This window comes from Hippopotamus amphibius, chromosome 12 (assembly GCF_030028045.1).
Source record: "Hippopotamus amphibius kiboko isolate mHipAmp2 chromosome 12, mHipAmp2.hap2, whole genome shotgun sequence".
In the NCBI taxonomy this organism is placed as follows: domain Eukaryota; kingdom Metazoa; phylum Chordata; class Mammalia; order Artiodactyla; family Hippopotamidae; genus Hippopotamus; species Hippopotamus amphibius.
In genome coordinates, this window is record NC_080197.1 from 40,365,053 (window position 1) to 40,382,294 (window position 17,242).

Consider the following 17,242-nt stretch of genomic DNA (forward strand, 5'->3'; position numbering starts at 1 on the left):
AAATAGTGATTAATCTCCTGAACAACTGGAAAAAATACAAAGACACATATTACACTGTGAATTTATATTCAAATTTTCACCTTTGTAGACAAAGATAAGCAGAGTTATATCCTGATAATTTCCTATAAGTAACTATATAAAATAATACTGATAGGTAGGGAGATATATTCAGCTTGTGTTCATGAAATTTCCTATTTTTAGAAGTAATTTTATAAGGTCTACAGTTTACCTATTTAACTTTCAGTGGCAACATATAGTTTCCCTTAATCTGTATTCATTTATAGAAGATAAAGGACTTCTACTCCAATAAACCGATAACCCAATGACTTCTATTCCTGCCTTAAAGCTTTTAAATTTTATCTTTGCCTCCTTGGTTTTTTTTTCAAACTAGGAAATTTAATGTGAGGGCTTAAAAGTTCAAATAAAATCTTTTTATGCCATATTTGGTAATGACTTACTTTGCTATAGTACAAAATCATGCACTTCAACATTTTAAAATGTATTCATTCTTTTGCCAATGGAGAGTTTTGTTTGCTTGGTTGGTTGGTTTTTGTTTGCTTTTTCTACCCTCCACTGCCACTTACATGCAGTTCTACCAAGTAAATGATTGCTATTTAGTGGCATGAAGGATGAGAAAAGAGGGAAGGAAATACCAAAAAAAAAAAAAAAAAGGAATTTGGGTCTGAAAAGAGAAGAAAACTTAATGGCAATTTGTGTATAAGTAAAAATAAGTCAAACACAGAAAACACTCACTAGAATAAATATAGTCATGGAAATATCTAACTTACCATACTTTTTTCCCCCGAGAATTTGATGTTTCAGATTTGAAAAGCTGAGGCAGAAAGCGAAGCTCACACAGTGAGTCAGCACTGCAGACTGGTCATTAGAATGCAGAGAGAAGCTGCTCTTCCCCAGGCTGCCTTTGCCCACGACCCCAACACAGCTGCAGCTTCTTAACTATCAGGAAAGAAGATTCTCCTCAGGTGGGAGCCCCCAAAAAACATCTCAAGTCTCACTGATCTAAATTAGATCATATGCAACCACTGAGCATTTACAATGTGGTTACTGCCACTGAAAAATCAAATTTTAAATTTGATTTCTTTTTAATTAACTTAACTGTATGTGATGTGCGGCCACCTTACTGGGCAGCACAACCCGAGGCTATTCAGAGAAACAAACTCAATGTTGACATAACTTTCTAATGACACGTGTTAGAATGTTAGTAGGTGGATCATATGCAGTCCATGCTGCAGAGGTAAAGACTTTTTTACCCTAGTTATTTACTCAGCAGGTGTGTCCCAAATGTAGCTTTTCAGTTCAGAGACTGAGAGCAGGAAACTGTGATTTTCACCCTCTTAAGGCAAGGCGTGCCCATGACTTAACCTTGGTTGGTTAGTTTTTGAGTTTGGGTACAGGGTTCCATCTTTCTACCAAAGGAATGACAAGAGGAACGTACAGACGCATCATGTACAAAGCAACGCGTTGCTAAAAAAAGAAAGAGAATCTGAATAAAATAATGAATACAATTGACACCACAAACTTCGGTTGACTTTGGATTGTGTTTTGAATAAAGAGGAAAACAAAATGCTCTTTCCATCCTACAGTGCTATTTAATCAAATAATTCCTAAGCAAGTGTAGAAGTACCTCTCTGTTGACTTTTCATGCTAGTAGATAGTCCAAAATGTCAAGGCCAACAAACATTCTGCTTGGTAAATTTGCCACAGTGGGTATGTTCCTGAATAACTTTCCGTATAATGCAGCAGAGAAAACAACTGGCTTTATTCCCAAATTCGCTCTGGCTCATCCCTCACTGTGAGCGAGGGCTCCGATAATGGCCGAATGCGTCTTCAAACAAACAGCAATATATCCAGATAGAATTGTATTACAGAATCTAATGTCCATGAACCAATAACCATTTTGAAACATTTTAATGCCAGAGCCACTAAGAAGCTGATTACTTTGAGGAAAAAGAACTAGCTTATGAGACTTAAGTTTTCTCTTTTGCTTTTATTTTTGGAAACAAGAAGAAAATATTAAACTTTAAGCTATTATTAGCTTCTTAGAAAGGCACCTATACATACAGCTGATTCACTTTGTTGTACAGCAGAAGCTAACACAACACTGTAAAGTAATTTTAATCTAATAAAGATGTAAAAAAATAATTGAAATCATACAGTATGTTGCCTTTTCAGATTGGCTTCTTTCAATTAGCCATGTGCATTTAGGGTTCCTTCTTGTTTGTTTGTTTTTTCATGGCTTGGTGACTCTTTTCTTTTTATTGTTGAATATCTCACTGTTTGGATATACCATAGCTTGTTTACCCATTCAGCTGTTAAATGAGATCTTGGTTGTTTTCAAATTTTGGCAATTATGAATAAAGTTGCTGTAAAATTTCAAAAAAAAAAAAAACAATGGGAAGCTGAAAATACAAAGAATGTTTAAATGTGTGGCTTGGAGTACTGGAAATAAGGTATATTCCTGAGTTAGTTTTTCTTCCCACATATTAATTTCTTCTTCATTAGGAAAAAAAATAATGATGGTATCCCACCTAATATAGCAACAATCTAACTTAATTACCAAATAATTGTCTTTTAAAGCCATCATCCTAGTTAGAGAAATTTCACTATCCTGAACCCTCGTTCCTTTTCGTTTTTGAGTGATGCCAAGCACTTTCAATTCATCTTGGCTCTCAAAGTGACCTAGAAGGAGCCCTTCTCAATAGGATAACACATGAAGTATCTTCAGATATAAACTGGGGGTAAATAACAAATAGGCTATGGTAAGGATTAAAGGAGAAAATATATGCCAAACACTTAAGAAAGCCTAGACATAGAGTAGACACAAGTCTGCTATACCTGTGAAACTCAAGGCATTGTCTTGAGAGAGAGATAGAGAGAGAGGGAAAGAGAGAAAAACAACCTACCCTGAACTTCATGCATTACCTCCTTTCTAAAAGATAGAAGTGGATATATATGTATATATATCTGGTTTTAGTTCTGAACAGCACCTATTAATTTTCTTTGTGGGATACCTACATCAGTGGGATTGGTAAACAAAAGAAAATATGCAGGAAACTCAAGAGAAGCCAAGGGGGAGGCAGGAAGGCAAAAAAAAAGAATCAGTGTCAGCAGACCTGACTCTCCAGCAGTGCTTCCTGGCACAGGTGTTAATGGTTGGCACCAACTGGCAGCAAGTGTGGTAGAAGAGGTCACACGACAGAGGGTGCTCAACACTGTCAAATGTTACAAGTCTTAAGGAAGACATGGTCAGAAGAAAGTTCACTGGAGGAGGCCATGAATTAGGCAATGATGTTCTACTATTTCAGGAACACACTATTTTAAAATACTTAAGAAGCAAAGGGTGGGGAGGCAGTGGTCAATGAATGCAAATTTTTTCTAGATGATCAGCAAGGAGCAGAAAGGAAAACACAGAATGAGAGACAGGATGGTAACATGAAGGAGTAAAAGTCAAAAGGTGGATTAAATCTATTTTTTTAATCTATTGTTAATTCATGTATTCATAGATTAATTATAGAGAAAAGCTGATCGTGTGTCAGCCCATTCAGAGAACTAATTAAATAAGGAATACTATTTGAAAAGAGGACCTTAATAAACATTGTACATCACACAATGTAATTCAAAATGACTCTATACAGAGTGCTGATTTTAAAATAAAATCACATAGGCCCAGGTTCAAGATGGCGGAGTAGGAGGACACATGCTCACACCCTCTTGCAAAAGCACTGGAATTACAAATAATTGCTGAACAATCATTGACAGAAAGACACTGGAACTCACCAAAAAAAGACACCCCACATCCAGAGACAAAGGAGAAGCTACAATGAGATGGTAGGAGGGGTGCAACTGCATTAAAATCAAATGCCATAAATGCTGGGTGGGTGACTCACAAACTGGAGAATGGTTATAACACAGAAGTCCACATACTAAAGTGAAGGTTCTGAGCCCCATGTCAGGCTTGCCAACCTGGGGGTCTGGCAATGGGAGGGGGAATCATCAGAGAATCAGACTTTGAAAGTCAGCGGGATTTGATTGCAGGACCTCCACAGGACTGGGGAAACAGAGACTCCACTCTTGGAGGGCACACAAAAAAACAGTGTACTCACCAGGACCCTGGGGGAATGAGCAATGACCCCATAGGAGATTGAATCAGACCTACCTGCTGGTGTTGGAGGGTTGCCTGCAGAGGTGGGGGGCAGCTGTGGCTCACCTAGGAGATAGGGACACTGGCGGCAGGGGTTTTAGGAAGTGCTTATTGGCGTGAGCCCTCCTAGAGTCTGCCATTAGCTCCACCAAAGAGCCTGTAAGCTCCAGTGCTGGGTAGCCTCAGGCCAAACAACCAACAAGGTGGGAACACAGCCCCACCCATTGGCAGACAAGCAGATTAAAGTTTTACTGAGCTCTGCCCACCAAATTGGATTAAGGTTTTACTGAGCTCTGCCCACCAAATTGGATTAAGGTTTTACTGAGATGTGCCCACCCAGCCCAACCCATCATCAGTCCCTCCCATCAGGAAGCACAGAGGAGCCTTCTAGATAGATTCCTCCACAAGAGGTCAAACAGAAGTATCAAGCAGTATCAGTAGTATTTCATTCTGTGGAACTGAAAACCACAGCCACAGAAAGATAGAGAAAACGAAAAGGCAGAAGATTTTGTACCAGATGAAGGGACAAAATAAAACCCAAGAAAAACAACTAAATGAAGAGGAGATAGGCACCCTTACAGAAAAAGAATTCAGAATACTGATGGCAAAGATGATCCAGGACTAGATGCAAAGATTGAAAAGTTGCAAGTAACGTTTACCAAAGACCTAGAAGAATTAAAGAGCAAACAAACAGAGACATGAAACACAATAATTGCAATGAAAAATACACTAGAAGGAACCAATAGCAGATTAACTGAGGCAGAAGGACAAATAAGTGACCTCAAAGACACAATGGTGATAATCACTGATGCAGAAAAGAATAAAGATAAAAGAATGAAAAGAACTGAAGACAGCCTAAGAGACCTCTGGGACAACGTTAAATGCACCAACATTTGCATTATAGGGGTTGCAGAAGGAGAAGAGAGAGAGACAGGACCCGAGAAAATATTGGAAGAGATTATAGTTGAAAACTTCCCTAACATGGGAAAAGAAATAGCCACCCAAGTCCAGGAAGCACAGAGAGTCCCAGGCAGGATAAACCGAAGGAGAAACATGCCAAGACACATAGTAGTCAAACTGACAAAAATGAAAGACAGAGAAAAGTTATTAAAAGCAACAAGGCAAAAACGACAAAAAATCGTTGAAATTGTATCAGGCATCTTTTCTGACCACAATGCTATGAAATTAGAAATCAATTACAGGAAAAAGAAAACTGTAAAAAAACACAAACACATGGAGGCTAAACAATACGCTACTAAATAACCAAGATATCACTGAAGAAATCAAAGAGGAAATTAAAAAATACCTAGAGAAAAATGACAATGAAAACACAACAATCCAAAACCTATGAGATGCAGCAAAGGCAGTTCTAAGAGGGAAGTTTATAGCAGTACATTCCTACCTCAAGAAACAAGACAAATCCCAAATAATCTAATCTTACACTTAAAAAAACTAGAGAAAGAAGAGCAAACAAAACGCAAAGTTAGTAGAAAGAGAGAAATCGTAAAGATCAGAGCAGAAATAAATGAAATAGAAACAAAGAAAACAATAGCAAAAATCAATAAAACTAAAAGTTGGTTCTTTAAGAAGATGCATAAAATTGATAAAGCTGTAGCAAGACTCATCAAGAAAAAGAGGGAGTGGACTCAAATCAATAAAAATAGAAATGAAACAGGAGAAGTTAAATGGACACTGCAGAAATAAAAAGCACCATAAGAGACTACTACAAGAAACTAGATGCCAATAAAATGGACAACCTGGAGGAAATGGACAGATTCCTAGAAAGGTATAACCTTCCAAGACTGAATCAGGAAGACATAGAAAATATGAACAGACCAATCACAAGGAATGAAATTGAAACTGTGATTAAAAATCTCCCAACAAACAAAAGTCCAGGACCAGATGGATTCACAGGTGAATTTTATCAAACATTTAGAGAAGAGCTAACACCCATCCTACTCAAGCTCTTCCAAACCACTGCGGATGAAGGAACACTCCCAAACTCATTTTATGAGGCCATCATCACCCTGATACCAAAACCAGACAAAGATACTACAAAAAAAGAAAATTACCGACCAGCATCACTGATGAATTTAGATGCAAAAATCCTCAACAAAATACTGGGCAACAGAATCTAACAACACATTCAAAGGATCATACACCATGATCAAGTGGGGTTTATCCCTGGAAGGCAAGGATTCTTCAATATACGCAAATCAATCAATGTGATACATTATATCAACAAATTGAAGGGTAAAAACCATATGATAACCTTAACAGATGCAGAAAAAGCTTTTGACAAAATTCAACACCCATTTATGATCAAAACTCTCCAGAAGGTGGGCATAGAGGGAACCTACCTCAACATAATAAAGGCCATATATGACAAACCCACACCAAACATCATTCTCAATGGTGACAAACTGAACACATTCCCTCTAAGATCAGGAACAGGATAAGGATGACCACTATCTCCACTACCATTCAACATAGTTTTGGAAGTCCTTGCCACAGCAATCAGAGAAGAAAAAGAAATCAAAGGAATCCAAATTGGAAAATAAGTAAAACTGTCACAGTTTGCAGATGACATGATACCATACATAGAAAATCCTAAAAATGCCACCAGAAAACTCCTTGAGCTAATCAATGAATTTGGTAAAGTTGCAGGATACAAAATTCACACACAGAAATCTCTTGCATTTCTATACATTAAAAATGAAAGATCAGAAAGAGAAATTAAGGAAACAATCCCATTCACCATTGCAACAAAAAGAATAAAATACCTAGAAATAAACCTAACCAAGGAGGTAAAAGACTTATATGCAGAAAACTATAAGACACTCATGAAAGAAATCAAAGATGACACAAACAGATGGAGGGACATACCATGTTCTTGGATTGGAAGAATCAACATTGAGAAAATGACTATACTACCCAAAGCAATTTACAGATTCAATGCAATCCCTATCAAATTACCAATGGCATTTTTCACAGAACTAGAACAAGAAATTTTACAATTTGTATGGAAACGCAAAAGACCCCAAATAGCCAAAGCAATCTTGAGAAGGAAAGATGGAATTGGTGGAATAATCAGGCTTCCTGACTTCAGGCTATACTACAAGCTACAGTGATCAAGACAGTATGGTACTGGCACAAAAACAGAAATATAGATCAACGGAACAGGATAGAAAGCCCAGAGATAAACTATGGTCAACTGATCTATGACAAAGGAGCCAAGGCTATACCTTGGAGAAAAAGGTAGCCTCTTCAATAAGTGGTGCTGGGAAAACTGGACAGCTACATGGAAAAGAATGAAATTAGAACACTCCCTAACATCATACACAAAAATAAACTCAAAATGGATTAAAGACCTAAATGGAAGGCAAGACACTATAAAACTCCTAGAGGAAAACATAGGAAGAACACACTTCGATGTAAATAACAGCAAGATCTTTTTTGATCCACCCCCAGAGTAATGGAAATAAAAACAAGAACAAATAAGTGGGACCTAATGAAACTTCAAAGCTTCTGCACAGCAAAGGAAACTATAAGCAAGATGAAAAGACAACCCTCAGAATGGGAGAAAATATTTGCAAACGAATCAACAGACAAAGGATTCATCTCCAAAATATATAAACAGTTCATCCAGCTCAATATCAAAAAAACAAACAATCCAATCCAAAAATGGGCAGAAGACCTAAATAGGCATTTCTCCAAAGAAGACATACGCATGGCCAAGAGGCACATGAAAAGCTGCTCAACATCACTCATTATTAGAGAAATGCAAATCAAAACTACAATGAGGTATCTCCTCACACCGGTTAGAATGGGCATCATCAGAAAATCTACAAACAGTAAATGCTGGAGAGGGTGTGGAGAAAAGGGAATGCTCTTGCACTGTTGGTGGGAATGTAAATTGATACAGCCACTATGGAGAACAGTATGGAGGTTCCTTGCAAAGCTAAAAGTAGAGTTATCATATGACCCAGCAATCCCACTGCTGGGCATATACTCAGAGAACACCATCATTCAAAAAGACACAATGCACTCCAATGTTCATTGCGGCACTATTTACAATAGCCAGGACACGGAAGCACCCTAAATGTCCATCAACAGATGAATGGTTAAAAAAGATGTGGTACATATATACAATGGAATATTACTCGGCTATAGAAAGCAATGAAACTGGGACATTTGTAGAGGCATGGATGGACCCAGAGACTGTCATACAGAGTGAAGTGAGTCACAAAGAGAAAATCAAATATCGTATATTAACACATATATGCGGAATATAGAAAAATGGTACAAACCAACCGATCTGCAAGGCAGAAATAAAGACACAGATGTAGAGAACAAACATGGACACCAAGTGGGGAAAGCAGGGAGGGTTGACAGGGAATGATTTGGGAGATTGGGATATCAAATTGTACACTCTAAATACATGCAGTTTATTGTATGTTAACTGTATCTCAATAAATGTTTGTATAAAAAATAAATAAAATAAAATCACATTCAATAATGTTACATAAAATGCAGGAGCAGATTCTGTGCATCAGTTCACTGGTTGGTTGGTTTTCCTCACTGCAATCTGAAATAATCTTCAAGATGAATTTTATCAAAAAGTGACATCAAAACGCCTACAAAAGGAACTAGCAGTGCGAGTGCAGACATACACACAGCCCTTAGAAACTCAATCTGAGTCAGAGTTAGAGTATGTTGATGACAAGGATACCATGCACCATCCTTTAAACCCATTTGGTAACAAGTGTTATCATGCTCCTGCCTTTACCTGTCCTGCTGAGCTCTGAAGTAAGCAAACCATTCTTAGTTAATTTAGGATGTGTCTGTCATCAAAACAAATCTAAAATGCAAGCAGCAGCGACTTTATTAGCACTTACTGATCCCAGGGGTGATAAATACGTTTGTTTACTTAGTATGTGCAAGCGAAACTGCTGGCAAAAGAGCAACTGCTCAGACTGCTAAGTAGATAAAATTCACATTAAATATAAAGTCGTGATATAATCCTAGTAATTGTCAGAATCTATACCAGCAATGGTCACCTTCTAAAGCATCAAGGGCCACATTATCAACCTCTGAGAAACCTCCAGATCACTGTTAATTTCCATTAGTTTGCATATATTAACATACGCTTTGTCTCTAAGTGCTTCAAAACTTTAGTTTCCCAAATATGGAATAAGTGCTCTATGTCACTGTCTTACTTTGCCTAACATGCCAGAGTGTATCATTCTTTCCTGGGCTTTTTTACTCTTTCTCTGAAGAACTGCTATATACGCTTGTTCAAATGGGTAGGATGCATTTTAAGATGCTTCCCTGTAGGACAAGATTGGCTGGAAGCCTTCATCTTTCATCTCTTTTCCTTTCATTTTCTCTACAATGTGCTTTCTAACCATGTACTTGTATTGGAGTAAAGATAAAATCTCTGCGATCTTGTCCCTTGGGATGCTATGTCATCCTCACCACTGTGTCTATTGACACTCCTATGTCTGAAGACCACAGTGCTGTTTGCATCTCTGTAGAATAGCAAAGCCAGCTGGATGTAGATGTACACACTGCATCAATCCTCCTTCTGGTGAGGGAGGATGGGTTTTTGTAAATAGGGATATAAGATAAGCACAAAGCAGAGGAGGCTGCCAACACCTTTAACCCACGGAAATGATACAGGATAAAGGAGAGATGGGTGGAGGTGAAACTTGCAAAATAGGCTGGCAAGAGACCACTCCTCTTGCTGCATCAATCCCTGTGGGCCAGTAATGGTTTCCAAATGGTACAAAGGGTGAGATACTCTCAGGTCCTGTGATTTTCACAGGCAACAGAAGACATTATTTACTCTAGTTCCTGAGGATTTTAAACCTTGGCAGCCCTTCACATAGGGTGGACTTTGATACACACACACACACACACACACACACACCCCCACATGCTTCACATCAAACCTGTTTTACATCTTTTCCATGCCTGGAATGAAAATGCGGATGCTCTATCATGTCAGTGCCTACTCCTCTAAAAAGAAAAAAAAAAAAAGTCTAAATAAACAATGAAGTGCTCCTGTTTGATAGAAGTGATGCTAAATTCTCTTCCAAAATGGCTGCATCTCCAACAAAGCAGTAAAATAGGCGCAAACAAAGGAGGAAATTAATTTTTTAAATAAAATATTTCATCAACATTCTTGAAGAAAAGATCAACACAGTTCCTTCATAAACCATAAATGTGGAATCTAAAAAAATGGTACAGATGAACCCAGTGACGGCAAGAATAGAGATGCAGATGTAGAGAATGGACTTGAGGACACAGGGCAGGGGGTTGGGGGAGGCAAAGGGGAAGCTGGGACGAAGTGAAAGAGTAGCATTGATATATATACACTACCAAATGTAAAATAGATAGCTAGTGGGAAGCTGCTACATAACACAGGGAGATCAACTCTATGATCGGTGATGACTTAGAGGGCTCGGATAGGGAAGGTGCGAAGGAGTCGCAGGAGGGAGGAGATATGGGGATATATGCATAAATACAGCTGATTCACTTTAGTGTACAGCAAAAACTGGCACAACAGTGTGGAGCAATTATATTCCAATAAAGAGCTTTAAAAAAAAAAACAATAAATGCATCCCAAACACTGACTTACTCTACACCTAACCCTCAGAGAGTGAATTGAAATGTCTGAGGTTTGTGAGACTGCACTATAAAAGAAAAAAGGGAGTTGAGCTTTACTTCACATGGGATTTCCTTTGGGACTGGGCTACATGCTTCAGGAAGAATTCTCCTTGGTTTAGCAAATGCTGGGTATAATCAAGGTTCAGTGCTTCCAACCAAGTACAGTTAGTAATAGTTGCAGTCAGAAGCACACTTGGCTTAAGAAGTTGGGTTCAATTTAGCAGTTGCTTGGATAGTGATTCTAGAAAGGCAGCTAAGCCTTATACTAGTATATCTTCCATTTTGGTGCAACATAAAATGGGTATCTGTCACTTCCTCAGAGATCTAGTTTGGGTAGGAATATCCCTCTGTGAAATCACTACAAAAATTAAAAGGGATTCTTTTGGGAGTAGTTTCAGAGTCTTTTGAAAAAGAGCCATTGACTGATCCTTCACCAAGGTTTCATTCCAAGGGTTCTCGTTCTGGGGCTAAACAAGGACAAAGAGCTAGAAACCAATAACCTCTGATCTCCATGCGTGAAAGACCACTGGCCAGTTAGGGTGGAGTGAGGAGGGTTCACTCCACGGAGCCAATTCTCAGGGGAGATGGTGCCAAACCACCGAGAATACTCAAGCTACTGTTCAAACACTGAATGATATTTCTTTCATTTTTCTTTTTTTAAGCCCTTTATTGGGGTATAATTGCTTTACACTGTTGTGCCAGCTTTTGCTGTACACCAAAGTGAATCAGCTGTATTTATACATATATCCCCATATCCACTCCCTCCTGCTACTCCATCCCACCCTCCCTATCCCAGTCCGCTAAGTCATCACCCATCATCAAGCTAATCTCCCTGTGTTATGTATTAGCTTCCCACTAGCTATCTATATCACATTTGGTAGTGTACATATGTCAATGCTACTCTCTCACTTTGTCCCGGCTTCCCCTTTGCCCCTCCCCAACTCCGGCCCTGTGTCCTCAAGTCCGTTCCCTACATCTGCATCTTTACTGAATGACATTTCTAAACTACATGCACTCTATTTCTGCAACTGCTGGATTGTTCTTTTAAAAATGTTTGTGATTTTATTGTGGCAAGAACACCTAACACGAGATCTACTCTCTTAACAAATTTTAAGTGTGCAATACATTATTTGCTGTTGGATCCTTAATTTTTCAGTCACAATACATGACACAAACATAACATTCAAGGCCTCAAAGGCCAACCCCTAATGACCTTTTCTGTACCTTGGGACACACCAGTAAAGACAGACACTGGGTAACGGGGACCATGTTTCACTGGTCTTCAGTCATTCTCAGGCAACCTGCCTTGGCGATTTGAAAAGTACCGTACTTCATTACGACTCTACTTCTTCACATAACTGTTCATACAATTTCTGACAACCCCCAGACACGCTGGAAGATGAGCACTGTGGGGGTGATGGTCAGGGGCTGGGAGGCATGGTGAGTTGCATCCAGAACGCATGCTTCAGATTCGACCAATTCTCTAGTTGAGCAAATGAAACGGGAGAGAGAACTCGTTTTTGCAAGAAGAAACAGTCTGACAGCAAAGTCAAGAACTGCCCATTTTAAATCTTGACATTTCCTGAGCTCTACAATTGATTTCATTTTAATTGACCCTAGAATGTGCGTGGAAGAGGAAGAAATCTTGTAAAGGACCATGCTCAGTTTTACGTTTCAAAGGAAATATTATAAAAACATCAGCTCATTTCTTTTCTCAATCCTGAAACAAAACCTCAACTATGTTCTTGTAATAGGACAATAGGCAGTAGAGTGCTTTATAATGCAGCTAAAAGTGGCCCCAGAGCAAGGCTAAACCCACCAAAGTTTCATAAAGTCTACTCCTCAGCTGTTAATGTTCTTTTTCATGTTTTCCCTGCATCTTTCTCGTCACCGTGATGCCTCCATTCTCTCAGACACGAACTCCATCTCAAACGTGTTCCCCGCTATGGCAGCATTGAAAGCTATTTATATTTTTTGAAATGTCAGCAAGGCACAGGCTGAGAATCTGTCAGGACAGTTTTAAAATGGTCATTTGAGGACTTCAGTGAAAAATCCCTCCATTCTAATTGAACAAATTAAATAAGAAAAAACTGTTTTACCATAGTTGACGTGGTGTCAAGGACAGTGCGAGAACACATTGATGGTCTTATTTTAACCTCTTTAGATCCTTCTTTGTAAAGAATACAATCTGAACTTTCACATATCATGACTCAATACAAGAGAGGAGAAATGTAATAACACTTTTACATGGACTTTTACCACGAAGGAGAGAAGATTTGTGTATCAGAGAAGTGAATCAAAAAAATCACAATTCCAATGACAAACTACAATTCTCTCCACTTTTCAATGCTTATTTTTAATTGCATTCCGGGGCTCTCCTTTCCTTTAAGATTCCTCCTTTGTCTTTGATATACCAGTCCAGTAAAATATCTTTACACATTCAACTCTGCGGATCAAGAAAACCCATACCACCAACTGCTGTTTCCCTTCTCTCTAAGAAATTAGAAAGCCCACTGCTGAGAGCCATTCTGTACTCATTTTTTTTTCTGAATTAAAAAAAAAAAAAGTTATGTTTCATCTCTGCATATAATATATATATATACATCTTAATGATTTACCCTTTCTAAGTATCTTCTCTATGACACTCAACCAAAAAGGGTAATCCTGCTTAAAATTAAGAAGGCAACTTGACAATTTCCCTGTATCCCTTCCAGTCTTCTGATTGCAAAGTCCTATCATTTCAATTTCATTAAGAATTCTCCTTAACCCCTGGGTGCTTTGGGGACGTCTTCTGGAGCAACTGTGATGGGAAGGGTCTTTTAGAAAGAAGGCCAGAATACAACCCAGAGAGAAAAAGGAATGAGGAGGTTATGCCTGGGCTGTATGAATTCTTTAGCTGCAATGAAGAGAATCAGACTCATTTTAAGCAAAGAGAAATTTCTTTGAAGAATCTAGCAGAAAGCTGAAGAAGCAAGACTGGCAAAACAGGAAGTAGGGAATCTTCAGGAAAACTGGTAGCAAGAGCGTTTCAAGGTAAAGCTGCTGGGATGACTCAGCTTTAAACACATCCAGCGTCTTTGTCATTCTTTTCAAGATTCACATTTCCAGGAAGAAACATCGGATTGGCCTACTTTGGATCTTGAGCCATCCTTTTGGCTGGATGTCTTAATTCATGGTACCATCAGGCAAAACCCATAGAAGGAAAAAGGAAGAAAACCAATATAAACATAAAAGGGACAAACAGAGAAAGGAAAGAGAATGTTAAGAGTGTGCCTGACTGTATTCACTTTCTCTTGCTGTGTGACACATGACCACAAATACGGCAGCTTAGAAGAACACATTTATCATGTTCCAGTTCCCAAGGGTCAAGAAACTGGGTTCTTTGCTCAGCGTCTCACAAGTCTACATCAGAGTGCCGGCCAGACTAGGTTCCTCTCTGGAGCTTGGAGATCTCTTCCAAGGTTGCGTGGCTATTGGCAGAATCCAATTTGTTGGGGTTGCAGGACTGACTGTGGTCCCTTCTCTCCTCCTGGCTGCCAATCAAGGACTGCTCTCTCCTCCTGAGGCTGCCCCTTCCTTACCATGTGGCACTGTCACAACATGGCAGCTTCAAGGCCAGCAGAAGAATCTCTCCTCTAGTTCACTAAGAGGCAGTCTTATACAATGTAGCCTAATCAAGGGAGTGACACCCCATCACCATGTTCCATTGGCAAGTCACAGGTTCTGCCGGCACTCAAGGAGAGAGGGTTATGAAAGGGCCTGACTCACTGTGGGTCACCTCCGGGTGTGTCTGCCAAATGAGGGGAAAAGGTCTCCAAATGGGATCACTGGGAGATATCCCACACATATACACGCACACACACAGACACACTCCTCAAGACTACACACCTGGTACCTATCCAGGAGTTTTCAGCTCGACTCCCAGTGAACCTTTCTTTGCATGGCAGAAACAAGCAAAACCCATAAAACAATGACAAACGAGTGCCAACTTGTGCTGGAAGCTTTCTGAGTCTGAGGCAGATCAGACAAACAACTCACAGCTATCGTACCCCATCGTTAAACACACTGCGGAGTGCCTGCCCGAAAACAAAAGCAATCGCTTTGCAAATAGTTGAGCTGCTAAATGCTGACATTATGTCATTTGTTTTGACACCTCAAAAACACTGACATTTCATCATACTTAAAGTGTGCTGAAAAGTTAAACATGCCCCTTCATTCAACGCGCTTTTGCAGAGCAAAGGAAACATATTACTTGTAAACATCGCAAAAATCCATATGACAAAACCGTGGGTTAAACTGATACACGAGGCGAGTATCAGATCGGCTGCGAATGGCATTGCCACAATATCAACGTGTTCCCTCCTCTCATTCATCATTCCGAGGCAACTCTGATGGAGTCCAAAAAGCACAGGGATGTAAACATGGTGCAACCCCTATGAAAAACAGCATGGCAGTTTTTCAAAAAATTAAAAATAGAATTAACATATGATCCAGCAATTCCATTTTGGGGTCTATATCCAAAAGACTTGAAAGCAGGAAGTTGAATAGATACTTTTATACCCATGTTCAGAGCAGCATTATTCACAACAGCCAAAAGGTGGAAATAGCCCAAGTGCCCATCCACAGATGGATGGATAAAAAAATGTGGTACAGACATACAATGGAGTATTATTCAGCCTTAAAAAGTAAGGAAATTCTGACACATGCTATGACATGGATGAACATTAAGGACACTATGCTAAATGAAATAATCTAGTCACAAAAGAACAGCTATCGTGTGATTCCAGATATATGAGGTAACTAGAGTGGTCCATTTCATAGATCCAGAAAGTAGAATGGTGGTGGTGAGGGGGGTGGGGAGGGGAGGGGTGGCTAGGGAGTTGTTCTTTAATGGATACAGAATTCCAGTTTGGGAAGATGGAAAAAGTTCTGGAAATGGATGGTGGTGATGGTTACAAAACAATGTGAATGTACTTAATGCCACAGAACTGTTAAAAAGGTTAAAATGATACATTTTGTGTTACATGTATTTTACCCCAATAATAAGGTTTTTTTAAGAGCACAAAGTTTGAGGTCAAGTATACTTGGTTCTGGTGTGGATTTTGCTATTCTTAGTTCTATAAACTCTCCACTTTGCTTCCTCATCAGTAAAATGAGCATGAAACTTGACCAACCTTCCTCATGGATGAGTGAGAAACTACAATCTGAAATCTGGAAAAGGCCTCAAGGAAATCAGAGAGCCCTCCAGATGGTAAGTCCCAGAGGATCAGGGATTTTGTTTACTTAACTCAGTGTTGCAGCCTCAGCACCAAGAAACACATATTCGATGAAAGGCCTTTGAAAAAAACAAACTGCTCTTCAACGATAAATTTTACTTTTGTTAGTATTCCTATTATACTTTCAGGTGTATTACTGAAACCAGAAGACTCACCCATTTCAGAGGCCTGACCTTCCTCTAGATGTCTTATCCCTCATTACCTAAGCCACTTCTAACAGGTCTCTCCAGTGGCTACATTTTGATCTCTAAGACCCTCAACACTATGTCTAAGACTGATTCCCTACTCTTATGTTTCTGAATCCTCTTAACATCGACTATAGAGTGATTAAGAAGATATACTTTTTCAAATCAAAGGTGAGAGAAATCCTACCATCCTCTCTGAAACAAGGGATATACTAGAACATCGATGAAATGAAATCATTTGGTCGTAGCCCAGATCTCACACTGGTGCTGTGTTCATCCACGGAACGTTGGAGCGGTGGTTGTGTATCAACTTTAAGTCCTGGCGTTGTGGACTCTGGGTGATGATTTAACCTCTCCCTTTGACAAGTCCTCAACATGGAATGTGTATATTAATGAAGGAAGGAGCTGTTACCTTGAGTTTTCAAGAACTTGGATTAGGCAGGGGGGTGAGCAGGGGTCCCCAACATTAATGGGCATCTGACAGTTCAAAGACTGCTCGAGCTGGGCCTCTCCGTCAGGGGTTTTCTCCGAAGGCTGGCCCTTCCCTGCCAGACACGGCCTGCCCCTCGCTTATGAACACTAGGAGTTTTACAAATTGTCCTTTCTAAAACAAAATTGTGGTGAAAGCAGTGATATTTGCACGTGATGCCCACTTAATTTCCACAGCCTCTAGTAAAGTGCACAGTGAAAATGGAAACTGTCTTGTAACCCAGACAACCCTGGAAGGGATCAAATACATCCCAGAACTAGATTCCACTTCTAGTACTCTAATATCCCAACAGTCTAACTCTGCAGTAGTGTGAGATAATAGGAAAATATATATATATATACACACACACATATTCATATATATTAATCTTTGCTCCCGGTTCCTGGTACAGAGCTTCTAAAACCCTTGTAATTTGCCAAGTGATAAGAACACTGGGAGTGTCTCTCGTTTTAATATT

At 39.3% G+C, this 17,242-nt stretch overlaps 1 protein-coding gene across 4 annotated transcripts in view; it reads right to left on the bottom strand.

Annotated features, from left to right (window-relative positions):
• MACROD2 (mono-ADP ribosylhydrolase 2) overlaps positions 1-17,242 on the bottom strand; it is a 1,919,130-nt gene that overhangs the window by 874,664 nt on the left and 1,027,224 nt on the right. The gene's annotated exons all lie outside the window — the stretch shown is intronic.